The 18,343-nt window shown below is 39.0% G+C and overlaps 1 protein-coding gene across 1 annotated transcript in view; it reads left to right on the top strand.

Moving 5' to 3' along the window:
* The window catches only part of tenm4 (teneurin transmembrane protein 4), a 1,444,950-nt gene that overhangs the window by 121,279 nt on the left and 1,305,328 nt on the right, over positions 1–18,343 (top strand).

Below are 18,343 nucleotides of genomic sequence, written 5' to 3'. Positions count from 1 at the left end.
TAATTAAAATGATCACATTGCCATGATAATGTTGGAATTAAGATAATTTAAAATATTTAAAACACCACATTACAATTTGTAAGCAAGTTGTTTAAAGCAATAACTGCCCACAGAAGAAAGATAAATACCTTGATAAAAAAAGACAGAGAAAAATTTTTCATGAGTATAGTCAGCTTTGGCACATTAATATTACATTGTAAATTCACCCCATAACTGTATTATGGAGATATGAAAACCATTCTTTCTCCACAGTCCCTGGTGCCTGAATATTTGATTAATGTTTGAATTAAATATTATGTAAATAGATGAACTTATGTCATCAGAGGCATGGCATTGAAGCTTTGATGTATTCGGGTTGTCAGTGGTATTTGTACTTAAGGGACAGATGACAACATCATCAATTTTTCATGCCAGCTTTCTTGCTGACTTAAGTTAGAGCAGCCACTACCTGATTAATTAATCGGTGTGTGTCAAACCTTTTGACAATGTCCTGTGAAGGAAACAATAGAGTAAACATGCCACAGACTGGATATCTGGGTGCATAGTGCTGGCTTCCTCTCAATACCAAACATATGAATATTTTTTTTCTGGTCAGGAACAGAGATGTGATGATTTCTGGGTTGAATCACACCTACCTGTAAAAATGAATGGTATTTTTAATGTTTGAAGTATTCTTTCTCCAAGCAGTTAAATTTAGTCACCAGGAAGTATCGTTTCATGCATATAAACCATCAAGAGGCTGCATCCTGATTGCCTAACATAATAGTTGTCTTGCTAACTCTTCTCCATATTGTTTGAAAAGATTTCAGGTTTTTCTCTAAGGAGAATCTTCTCCTCCTTTATAATGTTTAAAATGATCTGGGGTCTTTTCAATCCAGAATAAGTGTGAAATTAAAAACACAAATATAATAAATAGTAAACTATACAAATATTGCAATTATGGACCTGAATTTTTCTGAGAAATGCCTACAGTTAGATCTGGCACAGTTTCAGCAACTCTGTTGAATGACTGCATTGGAAAGTGACATTTTATGCAATGAGCACTTTCCTGAATTAGTATTTACTTAAACATATTAAATTGCATTAATTATTGTTTTTTAATTTTAAAAATATTTTTGTAAAACATTAATGCTGCTCTTAATTTTCAAGATTTTGAATGCTAATAAATGTTTGTGAATGTATTCACAAGCATTCATCTTATTATTTGACAGCCTTGACAGTCTATTGAGCAGAAAGGTGTTGCTTAACCATCTATCAAAGCAATGCCATGTGATACCATTTCTGGCCATATATCACCTCATTGACCAAGTTGGAGCTAGCTTCATGAATAAACTTGTCAGTTGAAGATCAGCACAAAGTCTAATGGGTTAGAAATTAGTGAACATGTTGGTTCACCTGGCAAATTCCAGCCATTGAACAATAAAATTAATGGAAACTTCCCTGTTTGATTGATCATCATCGATTGAGCAGATTGATCATGAAGACAAGAATAAATCTCACACTGAGAATATAGTGGTATCAGAAAGTCAGCATTGCACAGCAATTTTGTAAGATGCACAATAAATAATAAACCTTGCAAAACAATTGCTACCTTAAACACAGTGAGCCATTCTCGACATAATTTCATCTTGTGTATAATACTTTGTATTTATCAATGTTAAATTTTATTTGCAGTGTATGTCAACTATTTGCTTGAATGATCAAAATAGTCCTGTATGCTTTGCACTAGTTGAATGTTGGAGTTGAAAATAAGAAGGAACATCTTTAAATGCATCCTTGATTAACATTCAACTCAACAATTCACGAAATGAGTGTTTTTGGTGCTTGGCTGGATCACTGGATTCAATGCTTTGACTGCAGAACCTCCAATCCCTTGGGATGGCAGCATGGACAAATCCAGTAGGCAGTATAAAATGAACACAAAGTCATAAACACTTGCTAAATGTAGACCACTTATTCACATTTAAACAGGGATTGTTAAGTAAGTTTTAAAGGCGAAGAGAAGGGAGAAATATTTTATAAAAGTAGAGACCAAAAGATTAGCCGTGGAAAGATGTGTGAAGGAGAAATCCTGATTGAATAGAAGTTTAAGTAGATAGCTGACAAATGAGCAAAAACAAATGACAATGCCTTTAGAGAGGAAGGTATTTGAACTTTAAAGAACAAAGAAAAGTGAGGGGAAATTTTGGGGATGAATGGGCCACAAGGGAAGTTTCCAATGTCCTGGACTTCTACCCACTTCCCTAGTGTGAATGTCTTCTGAAATACTCTCCCCATCATGTTCTTGGAACACAACTTGACTCCTAAGGACAACCCAATCAGATTTCTGGACCTGCAGGTATTGCAAAAGGACACTGTCTCATACTAGCACTACCAGCAGAGCTATTAACTCACAATAGGCAAAGGGCCATGCTCTATCAGAACAGAGGAGCTATCCTTATGGCAGCTGCAGTAGTGATTGCAGACCAAAGGTCATAAAACATGGGAAGGCATTAATGGAACTGAATAACAGGAAACCAACTCTGTATTTAACTAATATCTGGAAGAGATTGCTGGAAACAATATTCACAAAGGCTCTGATTGAAGTCACAACTAGTTTGGGATTTTCCTTGTAGATATTTGTTATAGAAGTCCAGGAGTCAATTATTAAGTTGATCAACAGTCATGAGAGAAGGCATTCTGCAATTGCTGATGTACAGAAGCACAATAATAGCTAAGAAAGAGTAGTACCAGTTCCTTGGCTTGTACCCATGGCTTCGGACATTGCCTCAAAGAAATTCTCTATTAAAAGATTGGCAGCAGAAGAGTTCAAATGCATTAGGGTTAATCATGGGCACATCTTGGTTCAGCAACATCTAGGACCTGCCAATTGATTAAGACACAACTGTTGCTGCTCTTTCAGCCAGGAGAACATGGGGAGTCCTGATGCTCCCCAGCAAATGCGGGCAGGTATTAATTGAACCAAGTGGAGGGAATATGACCATGCATTTACCTCCACCAGCCTCTTCCAGCTTAGATGTGGCAATGTTGAAGGTTACATTCCCCAATATGAACAACTTTTATTTCTATGAATACACAAGTTGCAAACTTAATGTTTGAGAAAATGAACTCCATCCATTAGCCCAAAGCATGCAAATCTAAGTTGACCACTTCTGTGCTTATCACTGGGGCTTACCCACTCTTCCTGTTATTCCTTTTGCTCAGTTAAAATCAGAGACCAAGATGAGGATTCTTAAGTTAATGAGAATACAGATAGGCATTCTTCAGTAAATCATTTCTAATTACCTCCCACATGAATTTGCTCTCCTGAAATTCAGTAACTATTCCCTATTAAGGAGAAAGTATTGGATGTCTTTTCAAGATCACTTTATCAGACAGCTGATTAAGAAACTAAATGTTATTGTAGCTAGAATTACGGTTACCTTGTATCTTGTCTGATTCAAGTATCTTACATTGTTTAGGCAGATTTAGAACAGACAACAATGTTCTACTCTCTATCAGTAATGAACATGCACTTTAGGAGATTAAATAATTGATAATTACTTAACCAGAATTTAATTAAGGCAGTAATTAGATCAGAAAATATTGCTCTTTGCACTATTCTTTATCAGTTTGCCAGTTCCAAGGGACATATGAAAAACAATTTATGTCTGTAACAAATAACATGGTGTATGCAATCCTGGAATAAGGACAAGGCCCATGTTGAAAGAAAGGGATAGAAGGAGATTGATGATATTACAGTATTTTAATTATTAGTTGTACAGATAAAATCGGTGCATGTAGGCTAAATTAAGAACAGGTGTACCTTGAAGTAATTATTTAAAGAAAGGTTCACATTTAAAAAAACATTTAAGTTGTAGAGAGCAAGAAAGTAGAAGGGACCCAAAAAAGAAAACACTGGAAGCAGATCAGGCAGCATTTACTGAGAACAAAACAAAGCTGTCATTTCATCCCATATTTTGGATGCTTTTTTCTCCTTTGGGGAAAATTCAGTTACCAAAGAAGATCCATAGACAGATTCCTGGGTTACATTGGTGAGACAATACTGGTATATGCTGAGAAATTATTGGAAATTTTATAGCGCAGGCACTGACTCAAGCAAGATTGCAAAGAACCGGAATGAGATGTGTTCAGGAAGACAAAAGAGTTTGGAGAAAGAAGAAAGGATAAAGGACATCACTGACAATGAAAAATTCAAGAATAATGTGGAGGACAGTCCACTGCTAACAAACAATTGAGATATCTGGCAGGATCAGTCTCTGCTCTGAAGATTAAAAACCAGAACAAAGAAACCTGCATGATCATGAAGCAATAATGCATTCCAGTACTTTGAAGAAGAATGGTGATTTGAGTTAAACTGAATGGGATAAAGTTGTTTAAAGCAGGCTTTTTGATAAGAAGCCGACACAAGCCCAAAGGTAACAAAATAATGTTAATAAGTTTAGCCAACAGGAGATGTGAGAAGCGAGCACTCATCTGTTACTTACTTACACCACGAATAGTTTCTTACAAACATTTTCTCAATCTCTATATTAAGAGTTTTCTTTTCCTTGGTGATTCTATAATCAACCATCACTCACCCTCCCTTTCTTCAATTGGGTGATTGGTTTTCATTACTTTATTCAACCTTTCCTCACAAAAAGATTCCCCAACCCTCATGTAGATCCTCAAACTCACTTCAGGAACTCCATAATGTTGCATGAGTCCTCAAAACCTCCAGTGTGGTGTGGGGGAGGGACAGATGGAGTGGACTGGCTGTCTACAGCTTGAAGTCTTGTGGGGATGGTGGTGAGGGGGTGTACAGAGATTGTAAGCAGTAGAATGAGGAGTTCAGTGGATTGGCAGTCATGGGTGGGTGGTTGCTACTGTGGGACAGGGAGGGTAGGGGTCACGCAGAGGCAAGGATAGCAGTTAAATATGGGACTTACCTTGTTGGGGTCCCAGTCCCACACAGTGCCACTGAAACTCTGTTGCCCCAGAATTCCTCATGGCTGGCACTCCTGGTAAAATGTGATCCAACTTACCTCACAATACACCACAGGGAAATGTAACATTTGATGAATAACTAATGCAACCCACATTTTCAAATTTCCAAAGTGACAAGTGCCAGAAAATAATCTAGAAAAGGTTATCATCATATTTCACTTATAAAAGGATAACTTTCAGTTGTGTAGCACCGAAATAAATAACATTACCCAATTAAATATATTGGTCAAGATGTTTAAAAGTCGAGAAGCTGTGGCACTGAGTGATATGGCTACATGGGAATTGTGGTGATTTTGGCTGGAGATTGACAGAATTAGCTACCTTGGGGGGAAAGGGGGCTCAGTTAGCTGAATTTTTACAATTTTTCCCTCACAATTTTAGTTTTGCAGAAATGCTGTTAAAATGTTGTAATGAAATTTGTTCCTGAATATAGTTCAGTTCTGCTCCATGTCTAATTTTGCAATATGCAGAACCCCACTCTTGTTAATATAGTTAGTGATGGTGTGTTAATCTGAAAATATATATCCAGAATTTCATTGGGCTCTTTTATAATCTTTGGCAGAGATGGTGCAAACCCATTCAGATTTTCAACTGGGGTCTCTGACAATTGTCAAATATACAGTGGCAGGTGAAGGAGGAAATGCCCTGAGGAAATGCCCTGAGTTGGGTTGAGTGTTTACAAAGTGCCAATAACCTCTGGAACAGATCACCAAATGAGAGAAAACAAAATGAGTGTATGATCAAAATTTACAGAAGTACTTTAAGATGTAGATCCTGATAATCGGCAATGTTTCCAGAAAATTAAGGTAAGATGGAGGGATGGTTATAGTTATTTTAATATATACTGCTGCAGAGCTTGAAAAAATGTAGTTGGGAGTAACAGCAATTTCCTAATATCTTTCCCTCCTCCCTTAGCCTACTTTGTTCAAACTGTGACTGTGGATTTGGTGGAAGGGAAATAGATCAAGGGTAGGCTGAGCCACGTCCAAACAGGGCAGGTTGAATGGACAAGTTGGCTCTCTCTTGAACTTCAACTGCTTGCATCGCATCTATGAAAATCTTTATAAAGATTCCGTGACCAGCACTTTTAGTTTCATTTTGTATTATGCTGGAATTCTCCTCCATTAAGTGTTGAACCCATAAGGAATATGTTCTCCCACAGAGAGTCTCACAGCACTGAATGCCTGACCCTGATCATGACCAAGCTGCTGAGTTACTCTGAAACATTTGTTTTACAGCAGGACAGACTGACAGTTTAAATTGTGCCCTGCTAACCCGCAAGTAATTTCAAAATGTTGTACTCCTCGATGGAAATATTCCAAAAGAATGCTCACCTTAAAAATTGTGTTTGTATTTTTCTTCACTTCCTGCGTATTTTTTTTCTCTAAAATTATTGCACTAATGTGGATTATTTGTAGTCTCAGACCAGTTGACAGCTTGGGGTCTCATTTTGCATGGTGGTAGAGGGAAGGCAGTGCTTTCCATCTTTTGTGGGAAGAACACACATTTTTAAATTGAATAATACTTTGGATTATTTAAATGAGTTACAGTAATAAATTACCTATCAGAATAATATTTCCATAAACAAATGTTAGCTCTTATGAAATATTACAGTAGTTAATACAATATTAATGAATATCGAGTCTGCATTGTTTAGGCTGTGAGGCAAACATGAACATTTGGATTTCAGATTCCCAGATCATTTGTCTTTGCAAAACTCAACCATGAGGAAATAACAAAATAAATATAGAAGAGCCAGGAGAGTTGAAGGCAAAACAAAATAAAAATGACTTGAACTTAAACTGGAAGAAGATCATGAGAAGAAATTATTTTTTAATATGAGTTATATTGTTGATTGCACTGTTGATTAAATATTGCATTTAAATAGTGGCTCCTTTGACAGCTTTGTGTGTTTATGGAGTAAGTAGCTTTGCCATTCATATTAGGAAAATCTGAAATCAGTCTTTAGGCTATATTGAGGCACTGCATCTCAGCCATGACAGAGAAAAAGGTTGCTGAAGATCATTGAATTAAAGAGCTGGATGAAAGATGGACAGTTATGTATGTTAAAATAATGTAAGATTACGTATTTACATTTTTGAATTGGGCGCAAAGGATGCATCAAAGCAGGACATCCTTCTGGTGTGTGTGAAGTTCAAATGTGAGAGAAGGCTAAACCAGGTAACCAAAGACCAGTTAGTCTAATATCACAAGTGGACAATCTTTTAGAATCTAAAATTAAAATTGTGTGTACTTGGAAATGGGTAGCCTGCATTAATTTGTTGAGGGCAAGTCAGAATTAAAGGAGTTTATGAAGAAATAAATAATTGGATACTTCAAGGGAATGCAGTAGCTGTGTTGTCTGAGTTTTCTGACAATGTTCTGTAATGTGCCTCACAAGAACCTTTGTATAAATAATTAGATGTGTAACATAAGAGGGAAAGGCGTGGAAGGTGAGCAGGAAACTGAGTTAGGAAAAGTGGATATGTATCCCAAGATTATTTTTGGGTCCACTAAGCTACTGTTTCAATGGAGAGATTGCCATTTCAAAATTTGTTATGAAACAAGAGTGAGAAGTTTGGTAAACATTGACTAAGACTATAAAAAGTATGAACAAAACACTGGCAAGTTAGCAAAATGCTATTATATTGCAAAATGTCACCACTGGAGGTTCTGAAGCTGAAATTCCATTGTGAGTGAAAGGAATAAATCAGGCAGGAAACACAATGAGCTTCAACTCAATTTCACTACAGTTTTCAATTTCACTATTCAGGAGCATTAAGTGCTTTATATCTAAGTCATAAATGATTTGGTCAGTTGGAACATAAATATATAAGCTTCAGTAGTGTGTTCGACAAAAAACACTTGTCTTCCAACGATATAGTGAGCAGAATTATGGTATGCCAGGACTCTGGAAACAGATATTCTATTCCAAGCTCTGTCATGGGAAGAGATTACCAGGCAAACAGAGAAAGATTCAAAGAGGTGCTCAAAGCTTTCTTGAAGAAGTGCAACATCCCTACTGACTCCTGGGAACCTCTGGCTCATGATTGCTCAAAGTGGGGAAGGAACATTTTGGATGGTCTTGAGAACTTTGAGGCCATGCACTGGGAGCACACAGAAGCTCTGGGTAAGCAGTAGAAGGAGCAGACCACCTCACCCACTGCCCACCTACCTGAAAGGGTGGTAGAGGCAGAAACCCTCATGACATTTTAACAGTACCTGGAGATCTGCAGCCCTTTGCTGGCACATTGGATTAATTTGGGTAGTTCCTTTTTAACTGATGCAGACCTTGCCCTAGGGTGTCCTCTAATCACATAGTCCTTGTGTCATTGATATACTTTCTATGATTCTACTAAAAATCGATGAATTTAAAGTAAAACTGATCTGTGGTAGAAGTAACTATATCAGATGAATTTTAAAGTTGATTTAAATGCATTAGGCACATTCATCATAATTCACCTCTTGCAGAGGTAATTTCTAGGTATATGTACTTCCACTGATGTTAATTGAGGTTGAGATGGATTTTTTATTTTAGGAAAATGTCATTGCTAGAGGACAATTTGACTTTTCCAATGCCTGTGGCTAGTCTTTTCATTGCTTTAAAAAATAATTATGTTAATATAGTTCAAATGGCTGACTTACTCATTTTTCTTGTCACTGAAGTCGGTCACCATTTACCTCTAATTATTAAATAAGTCTGCACCACCAGTGATTACATTTAACCTTCCTTTCTAACTTGTATATTCAGCCAGAACACACCTCTGATGGAAGTTGAATAAATATGCAGCTCTCTGATATCAGGGTTCAATTGCCCACTCACCAGTGTATTTAGGAAAATCAGTGGACACAAATCATTCACTGTGCAGATCTAATGTGTGAATAAAACATGGAACAGACTTGCAGCTCTTTTACTTCTCTCTAACAAACAAAGCACATTTACTAGAGCATTGCCAAATCCAAAGCCAGCTTCCTTCTTTTTTCACTTTTACCAGTCTTACCATTGCCAAGTAATATTTTTTACTTATTTCTAAAGACAGCCCAAGCTCTTTCATGTGGCAAGAGCTACATTCAGGCTTCTGCTCCTTCTCTTCACAGAGGGACCATCAGGATTAATAATGTCTCAGTTCCACAACAGCTCTCTGGGGTCTTTGTTTCTGAGGTCGCTGATGCCGATGTGGGGCTTACAGATTCTGCCACAGGTAGGGAAGGAGGTGCTCAACAGGGCAATGGGTGGCTTCTAGTGTAAATGCACTACAGTTATTTGCCTTGGCTACTCAAATAGCATCTCCTTTGATCACCACCAATAAGAAGGGGAAGGGCAAGGGCAGCAGGCATATGGGCCTACTTCCTTTAAGTCACACATCATCCTGACTTGGAAATATATCATTGTTTTTTCATTGTCACTGGGTCTATATCCTGGAACTCCCTCCCCAACAGCACTGTGGAGTACCTTCATCGCAAGGACTGTAGCTCACCAACATCTTCTCAAGGGGAATGAGGAACGTGTAATCAGTGCTGGTCTTGCGAGCAATTACCACATCAAGAAAAATGAACAAATAAAAAAATAAAGTTTCCATCTGAAATACATAAAATCAAAATATAGGCTGAATACTTTTCAGCATAAAACACTGGCATTACAATGATGCGATAACAACAATTTTACAGACTCAGCGGAACATATAAAGGTAACTGTACAAGAGAGCTCATGTTCTTTCAAGAATTTTGTTTTGGTTCTGTCTCAAATTAGCTTACTCGACTAATTTCAAGTTTGCTATAAAATAATATTTCAAACTAATACACAGGCTAGTAGGAAACTAAACAGCAACTAAATGAATCACAGCAGGTTCATTTTATACAATTTTTCTGTTTCATGTGGCCTGTGGAGTTGCTGACATGTAACTTATATATAGCAGAGAAATCAACTTGCGATTACAGCTAGCTTTGGCAACCTTCTGTTGCTAATTTACCAACAGACACAATACCAGAGGCAAACAGTTGCCATCTGTGGTTCCATGGAACATCCTTCTCAAATCTGGCAGCCTACAGAAATTCATCTTCATTCTTGTGTTTGATGTCATGATCTCAATACACTATTCAGCTACATCATCATAACGAACTGGTTCATTCCCAGCACAGACTGGTGCCAAGCGAGGTAATTGGTTTGTTATTGTCACATGTACTGAGATACTGTGAAAAACTTTGTTTTGCGTGCCATGCACACAGATCATTTCAAAACATAAGTGCATTGAGGTAGTACAAGGGAAAAACAATAACAGAATGCAGAATATATTGTCACAGTTACAATCACAGAGGAAGTGCAGTGCAGGTAGACAAATAAGATGCAAATTGAACAGGGTGGGAGGGGTCTTTGATTATATTGGCTGTTTTCCCGAGTCAGCGGGAAGTGTAGGTAGAGGTCATGGAAGGGAGGTTGGTTTTCATGATGGACTGAGCTGTGTTCACAAATCTCTGCAATGTCTTGCAGCCTTGGGCAGATCAGGGTTGTGTCTGTTTGGAAGCCCAATTCTGAGTCATTATTGAGTTGTTCACTGAAGCACATGAGGGGATGGGCCTATGCAAAATAAAGGTCCTCTACGAACCTGCTCCTGTTGTACAACACACTGCACTCTGGCAAGGAAGGTCCATGATGCAATTCACCTGCTTCCACAACAGGTCTACAGCGGACGCAATCTCACTGGCTCTCCACACTGCTTTGGAGAACCTAGACAATAGCAAAACATATGTCAGGCTGCTGTTTATCGATTACAGCTTGGCGTTCAACACCATCATCCCCTCAGTATTAATCAACAAGCTTCAAAACCTGGGCCTCTGTACTTCCCTCTGCAACTGAATCCTCAGCTTCCTTATCAGGAGACCACAGCCAGTGCGGATCGGTAATAGCATCTCCTCCTCACTGACAATCAACACAGGTGCACCTCAAGGATGTGTGCTTAGCCCACTGCTCTACTCTCTCTACACTCATGACCATGTGGCTAAGCACAGCTCAAACACCGTCTATAAATTTGACGATGATATTGCTGTTGTTGGTAGAATCTCAGCTGGCAATGAGGAGGCATACTGGAGTGAGGTAGGTCAGCTGGCTGAGTGGCGTCACAACAACAGCCTCACACTCAACATTAGCAAGACCAAGGAATTGATTGTGGACTTCAGGAAGGGGAAGTCAGGAGAACACACACCAGTCTTCATTGAGGGGTCAGCGGTGGAAAGGGTTCCTGGGTGTCAACATCTTAGAGGATCTATCCTGGGCCTAACACATCGATGCAATCATGAAGAAGGCAAGCCAGCGGCTCTACTTCATTAGGAGTTTGAGGAGATTTGATGCGTCATCAAAGACTCTTGCAAATTTCTATAGATGTTTGGCAGAGAGCATTCTGACTGGTTGCATCACTGCCTGGTATGGAGATCACAAGAGACTACAGAAGACTGAAGGCTCAGTCAGCTCTATCACAGACACAACCCTCCCCACCATCAAGGACACCAAGAGGCGATGACTCTAGAAGGCGGTGTCTATCATTAAGGATCCTCACCATCTGGGACATGCCCTCTTCTCATTACTACCATCAGGGAGGAGGTACAACAGCCTGCAGAACCACAGTCAATGACTTAGGAACAGCTTCTTCCCCTCTGCTATCAGATTTCTGAATGGTCTATGAGCCCATGTATACTACTTCATTATTCCTTTTGTTTGTACTATTTATTTATTTTGTAATTTATGGTAATTTCTGTGTTGCACTGCACTACTGCCACAAAACAACAAATTTCATGACATAGAAGTCAGTGGTAATAAACCTGATTCTGACTCTGATCCTGAAAAACTGACCACAGATCTCAGTGAAGGCAGGTATCATTGATGCAATTAATTTCTGCCTTCAGTTCACTAACATAGTCTAATAAAAAGAGTGTTTCACCTCAAACACAGCACAAAGCTTATGGTTTCTCAGGCAGCTTCTTGTATGTTTCAGACTACTTACAGCAAGCATTTCAAAGCACTGGAGAGATACTGCCAACACTGTCTCCACTCAATTCCCCACATCCACAGAGAAGATAAGGAGAGCAGCAATCAGCATCGTCTCTCAGGCCGACATCGCCAGCACTGAGACCCTAGCTACAGTCTATTCGGTCTTATGAACAAGCCTTGTCTTTTGTATACCTGACACCAGACTCTTGAAACAGACATTCTGTTCCATGCTCTATCACAACAAGAGATTACCAGGTTAGGCAGAGGAAATGATTCAAAGATGATCTTAATACCTCCTTTGGAAATTTGTAACATCGCCACTAAATCATGGGATGCACTGCAGTCCCTCTAAACACAAATACCCTTCAATCTCTCATCATTAAACATTACTCTGCCTTTTTTTTCTACCAAAGTGGATGAGTTCACATTTTTTCCACAATATTTGCCTTGTCCTTGCCCATTCTATGCTTGAAGCTTTTCTGCATCATCTTAAGAACTCACGCTACTATCAAACTATGTAAAACAAATTTGGATATACTATACTTGATCCCCACATTTAAATAACTGATATAGGTTGTGAGCAGCAAAGGTCCCAGTATTTATCCGTGTCAACCAATGTCATGCCCCCTGCCGCATCCTCAACCCAGCCTGAGAATGACCTGTTCATTCCTATTCGTGGTTTCTTGTCTGCTAACAAGGCTTCTATACATGCTGGTATATCACCTTTAACAGTGTGTGCTTCAATTCTGTTTAATAATCACTTGTGTGGCATCTTCTAAAAGTACAGATACACTGCAAGACTGTTTACTACAACAGTCGTAGACTTGTCTTAGGTTATTCCCTCTCAAAAATCCATTTTGATTCTGCCCAATCTATTATTGTTATTATTTTCTAAGTGCCCAATTACCATTTCCTAAATAATAAATTTCAGCTTTTTCTCTACTGCCAATGTCAGACTGTTTGGTCTATAGATCTCTGGTTTTATTGTGGCCCTCAATATTTAAATAATGGGGTTAAGTTTGCTCAGAACCCTAAGGACCAAGTCATCAAGTCCTGAGGATTTATTGGCTTTCAGTCCCATTAATTTCTTCATTTTTTTCCTCACTGTTAGTTTCTTTCAGCTCCTTATTCAGTCAACTTACCATTCTCCACTGTTCATGGGAATTTCTCTGTGCCTTCTTCTGGTGTTGAACACAAAATATTTGTTCAATTTCTCTGCTATATCTGTATCCCCCAATATAATTTTTCCTGTCTCAGTCAGTAAGGATCTGAGTAAACTTTAGCTAATCTTTTCTATTGTACATATTCATAGCAGTTCTAATAATTTGCTTTTATGTTTCAGACTAGCCTACTCCCCTATGCTCTTTCCGACCAATGCCCTGGTCCTCCTTTGTTGAATTCTGAAAGTTGCCCAATCCTTTGACTTCCTACTTTTGAGTTGGTAATGTTATCATATCAGCCTTTTCCTTTGATCTAATACTATCTTTAACTTCTCTTGAGAGCCACAGCTAGACCACTTTTCCTGTTGTTAATTTTTATGCCTTAAAAGGATATCTATTACTTGTAAGCTTAGTATTAATTCCTTAAATATTAGCCATTGATTGGGAAACTGCATCAAGGAGGATGACAGTAAACAATCTACCATAGCCAATTCATATTTCATACATGTGTTGTTTGATTTATTCAGATTTCTATCAATTTCTGTTATAATTCTGTCATACTATGATTATTATATCCCAAAGGAGTCCCACTTCTCATCATCTATTGAACCTTTCTCATTACACAGTGCTAGATTTAAAATACCCCGTTCTCTTGTTGCTTCATCCACATAATGATCTCAAAAACCATCCTGCATACACTCTAAGAATTTACTATTATTGCTCATTTGGTTTGCCCAGTCTATAAGCAGATTAAAGTCACATGCAATTAATCAATTAGGATTTTACATACCCCTCTAATTTCCTGATTTATAGAATGCACTGTATTATAACTACACCCAAATGCTACTTTAATTCAAGGACAGTTACTTTCACTTCACCTCTGGGATTCAGCTCTTTGGTCCATGTTTGAACAAGGGCTCTAACGAGGTCTGGAGCTGAACGAACCTGGAGAAACTTAAACTGGGCTTTGGTGAGCAGGTTATTGGTCAGTTAGCACCACCGTTGATGATGCCTTCCATCGTTGCTGATGATTGAGAGTAAACGACTTGGGCAATTACTAGCCAGAGTGGGTTTGTCCTGTTCCTTATTGTCAGGTCATACATGGACAGTTTTTCCACACTCCTGCGTGGATGACAGTATAGTAACTAAACTAGAGTAGCTTGATTAGAGGTGAAAATAGCTCTGGAGTGCAGATCTTCAGTACCATAGCTGAGATCATGTTTGGTCCCATAGACTTTACTGTCTCCAGCACAGTCAACTGTTTCCTGATACTGTGTCAAGTAAATCAGATTGGTTAAGGGTTGGCTTTTGTGATGGCGAGGAACTCAAGAAGAAGCCAAAATGGATCATCCGCTCAGCACTGCAGGTTGCAGACAGTTTTGAATTCTTCAACTCTCCCTTTAGTACTCTTATTCTGTACCCTTGAATGTCCTTGAAACTTCCTCCTCCCATTGTCGGAATACTTGTCCACCACCTTTCATTGTGAAGTGAGACAGGACCTCAAACCTTTGATCTGATCTGATCAATCGGTTGTGGGAATACTAGCTCTGTCTGTTTTCTTTTGCTTTAGTTGTTCAGTGCATGTAGTACTATGTGGCTGCTTCTCTAGCTTGTCACCTCATTTTTTAGTTATGCATGGTGCTGCTCCCAGCACAGCCTTCTGCAGTCCCCATTGAACCAAGGTTGAATACATGGCTTGATTATAACAGCAGAACAAAGGATATGCTGGGCCACCACATTATAGAATGAGGTGGTGTGCATTTCTTCTATTGCTGCAGTTTTGAGTGTATCTACTGTGTACGTTGATAGTTCCACACCACATGATGGTGTTCTCAGTGTGAAGATGGGACTGTGTGGTGGTCCTGGCATGGACAAATGCATCTATCACAAGTAAATTGATGAAGATGTGATTAAATAGGTTTATAGCTTGTGTTGGTTTGTCCACCATCTGCCACACACCATGTCTGGCAGATATGTCTTTCAGGACTCGGCCTATACTCGTGCTACCAAGCTATTGTTGGTGATGGGCATTGAAGTCCATTCTGTACCCTGACTCTGCCAGTGCTACTACTAAATATTGTTCAGCTGAGGGAGTGGTCAGGAGGAGGTTTCCATGTCCATATTTGACCTGATCCCATGAGACTTTATGGGATCTGGAGTCAATATTGAGGTCTCCTTAGTCTACTTCCTCCTGCCAGTATTGTGTAGTACTATCACTATGCTAAATGCAATCAAGTCGTAACAGATCTAGCAGCTCAAAACTGGACATCCACAAGGTGCTGTGGACCATCAGCAGCCACAAAGTACACCACCACAAGCTTCATGGCCTGGTTTATCCCTCACTTGAATGGATCTGTCCTGCTGGGATTGTGATGGAGGAGTTTACTCTGTTGTCTGTCAGATAGATTAGTTCAGGCAGCTGCTTGGCTCTTCTGTGAGGCAGCTCTGCCTATTTGGATACTAAGCTGCAGATGTCTGCGAGGAGGACTTTGTAAGGTTGACAGGGCTGGGAGTATCAGCCAGGCCTGATTTTGTTACCTAGGTCAATAGCAGATGGTCTATTTTTATTCCTTTCCTGTTTTAATGTAGCAGTTCTGAAACAAGCGTATGGCTTGCTGGGCCATTTCAGAGACAACTACATTGCTGCAGGTTGGGTGTTTCATTTATGCCAGACCTGGTCCAGGATTGTAGATAGCATCCTGTGAAGGGTATTAGTGAGCTGGGTGGGTCCTTACAACAGTGGTTTCATGGAGATTATTACTAAGACTATATGTCATTTAAATTCCTGTTAATTAACTAGATATAAATTCCATACCTTCCGTGAAAGAATTTGAAATCATATCTCTGGGCTTTATTCTCTGCCCCTGTATTATTAGTTTGGTAATTTAACCAGAGAACCACTGCCATGCCATTTCCGTAATAATCAATTCACTTGGATTGTCCTACCATCTGCATACTCATTCTAGAAATATTTTACCTTCATTGATCTAGAACAGAATCATACAGCACAGAAGCAGGCCCTTCGACCCAACTGGTCCATGCCAACCAAGATGCCCATCTAAGCTAGTCCCATTTGCTTACATTTGGCCCATATCCCTTTAAACCTTTCCTCTTCATGTACGTGACCAAGTACCTTTTAAATGCTGTTAATGTACCTGCCTCAACCACTTCCTCTGGCAGCTCATTTCATAAGTGGACCACCCTCTAGGTGTAAAAGTTTCCCCTCAGGTTCCTATTACATCTCTCCCCTTTCACCTTAAACCTATGACCTCTAATTCTTGATTCTCCAACCCCTGTAAAGAGACTGTGTGCATTCACCCAGCCTATTCCCCTCATGATCTTATACACCTCTACTAAGCTCCAACGAATAAAGTCCTAGCCTGCTCGACCTCTCTATAACCCAGCTCCTCGAGTCCCAGCAACATCCCCGTAAATCTTTTCTGCACTCTTTCCAGCTTAATGGCATCTTTCCTATAGCAGTGTGACCAAAACAGAACACCATGTTCCAAGTGCAGCCAGCATTTCCAACATTATGTGTGTTGATTTTATAAGGGTTGCTGTCATGTGATGCATTGATTTAAAATAATATATTTTTCCCCTTTGGTCATCTTATACATATTAGGATTAAAAATAAAAAAAATCAAGTAATATTTGTTTTGAAATATTTTAGTAACATTTTAAGTTCACTTTTCCATGAATATTGGTGTATTGAACACTTAATAAGGATCCATTTATCTCTTTTCCAAGAAAGGTTCTATCTAGCAAAGATCTCCAGTGTCTATCCATCACACTTAAGAGTGTCATATTTGCAGATTGCCACTCATGCTAGACATTTGTCACACTAAGCTGATTGGCTGCAATAATCACTATCTGTTACATCTGTGCAAGTCCAACATACTTAACAATAGAAGTACACAGGGCTTCTGCAGACATTTCACTGAAATTACAGTGAATAATTAGATATACCCTCAGCAAATATTTGAACAAAACAAGTGAGGTGTACAATTTCAAAAGACATATTCTTCACATCAGTCATTCAGCACTTGAAGAACCCTATTAAAAGCTTCAGTACTCTTGGATGTTCGGGATTTCTAACAGCTCTTGATAAATGTTATTTGTATGAGAGAAATTAATTTTGGTAGTTTGTTTCTCATGGTGAATGGTTGCACCCAGGTTGCACTGCAGCAACTCCCATCTGTCATGGTTCTGTAGTCGGCCCTTTCTTGGTTAAGTCAGAAGGTCAGAGCACAAGCCCCTTCCAGAGACTTGAGTACTCAATTCAGGCTGACATTCCAATATGGTATTGAAGGAGTGCTGTATTGTTGAAGATGCTATCTCCTGAATGTAAAGAAAAGACTCATGGACCATTTCTGAAGAACAACGGTGTTCTCCTTGACATCACGGTCAATATTTATTCATAACCATAAACACTACACAAAACAATGTATATGGGCATTATCAGTGGGGTCTTGTGCTTAAACTGGTTTTTACATTATCACAGGACCTATGTTTGAAAAATCATTCATTTATAAAGAGAACTTTTGAGAAATCTTCTGAACAAGAAAAGTATCAATGTAACGGTAGGAGGTAGGTTACTTCTGCCTGTATCTTCTGACGAACCAGGTTAAAGCATTCTAGGACAACAACAGAAATGCTGGAAGAACTCAGCCAGTCAAGCAGCAACTGTGGAAAGAGATGCCAGTTAACATTTCAGGTCTAAGAGCCTTCATCAGAATGGAGAAGTGGAGAAAGCAAGTTAGTCTAAGTGCTGGAGAAGACCGGGGAGGGCAATAGTTGGAAATGGAATGTCTGCAATAGGGTGAAATGATGTAGCCATTGAATGGACAGTTAAGCTCCTTTGCCTGTGTAATGTGTTGCTAATGCTGTGAAGTTTGGGTAATGTACACTGGCCTACTGGGACGTGTTGAGCAAAACAAAATATACAAAAAGAAGGGAAAAAAAGGAGAGAGAAATGGCAAGCATTGTTGGAGTGAGATGGGGACTATTTGGGGTGGAGGTTATGGCTCTCCTAGGTAAATTTGTATGTGAGAAATAATCATTGATGCCTTTTTCACTCTGCTCCCTTGAGAATACAATATCCGAAGTCTACAATGTATAATAATTTAATGGGAAACCCAGTGGTACCAAGGAAAATAAATGTGCAAAAATATAAATTTACTTAGTGGCATTTGATACAATATAAACCTGGAAGCGA

Source organism: Pristis pectinata, chromosome 11 (assembly GCF_009764475.1).
Source record: "Pristis pectinata isolate sPriPec2 chromosome 11, sPriPec2.1.pri, whole genome shotgun sequence".
In the NCBI taxonomy this organism is placed as follows: Eukaryota; Metazoa; Chordata; class Chondrichthyes; order Rhinopristiformes; family Pristidae; genus Pristis; species Pristis pectinata.
The sequence above is the reverse complement of the archived record's forward strand: the minus strand, read 5'-3'. Positions and strand labels throughout refer to the sequence as shown.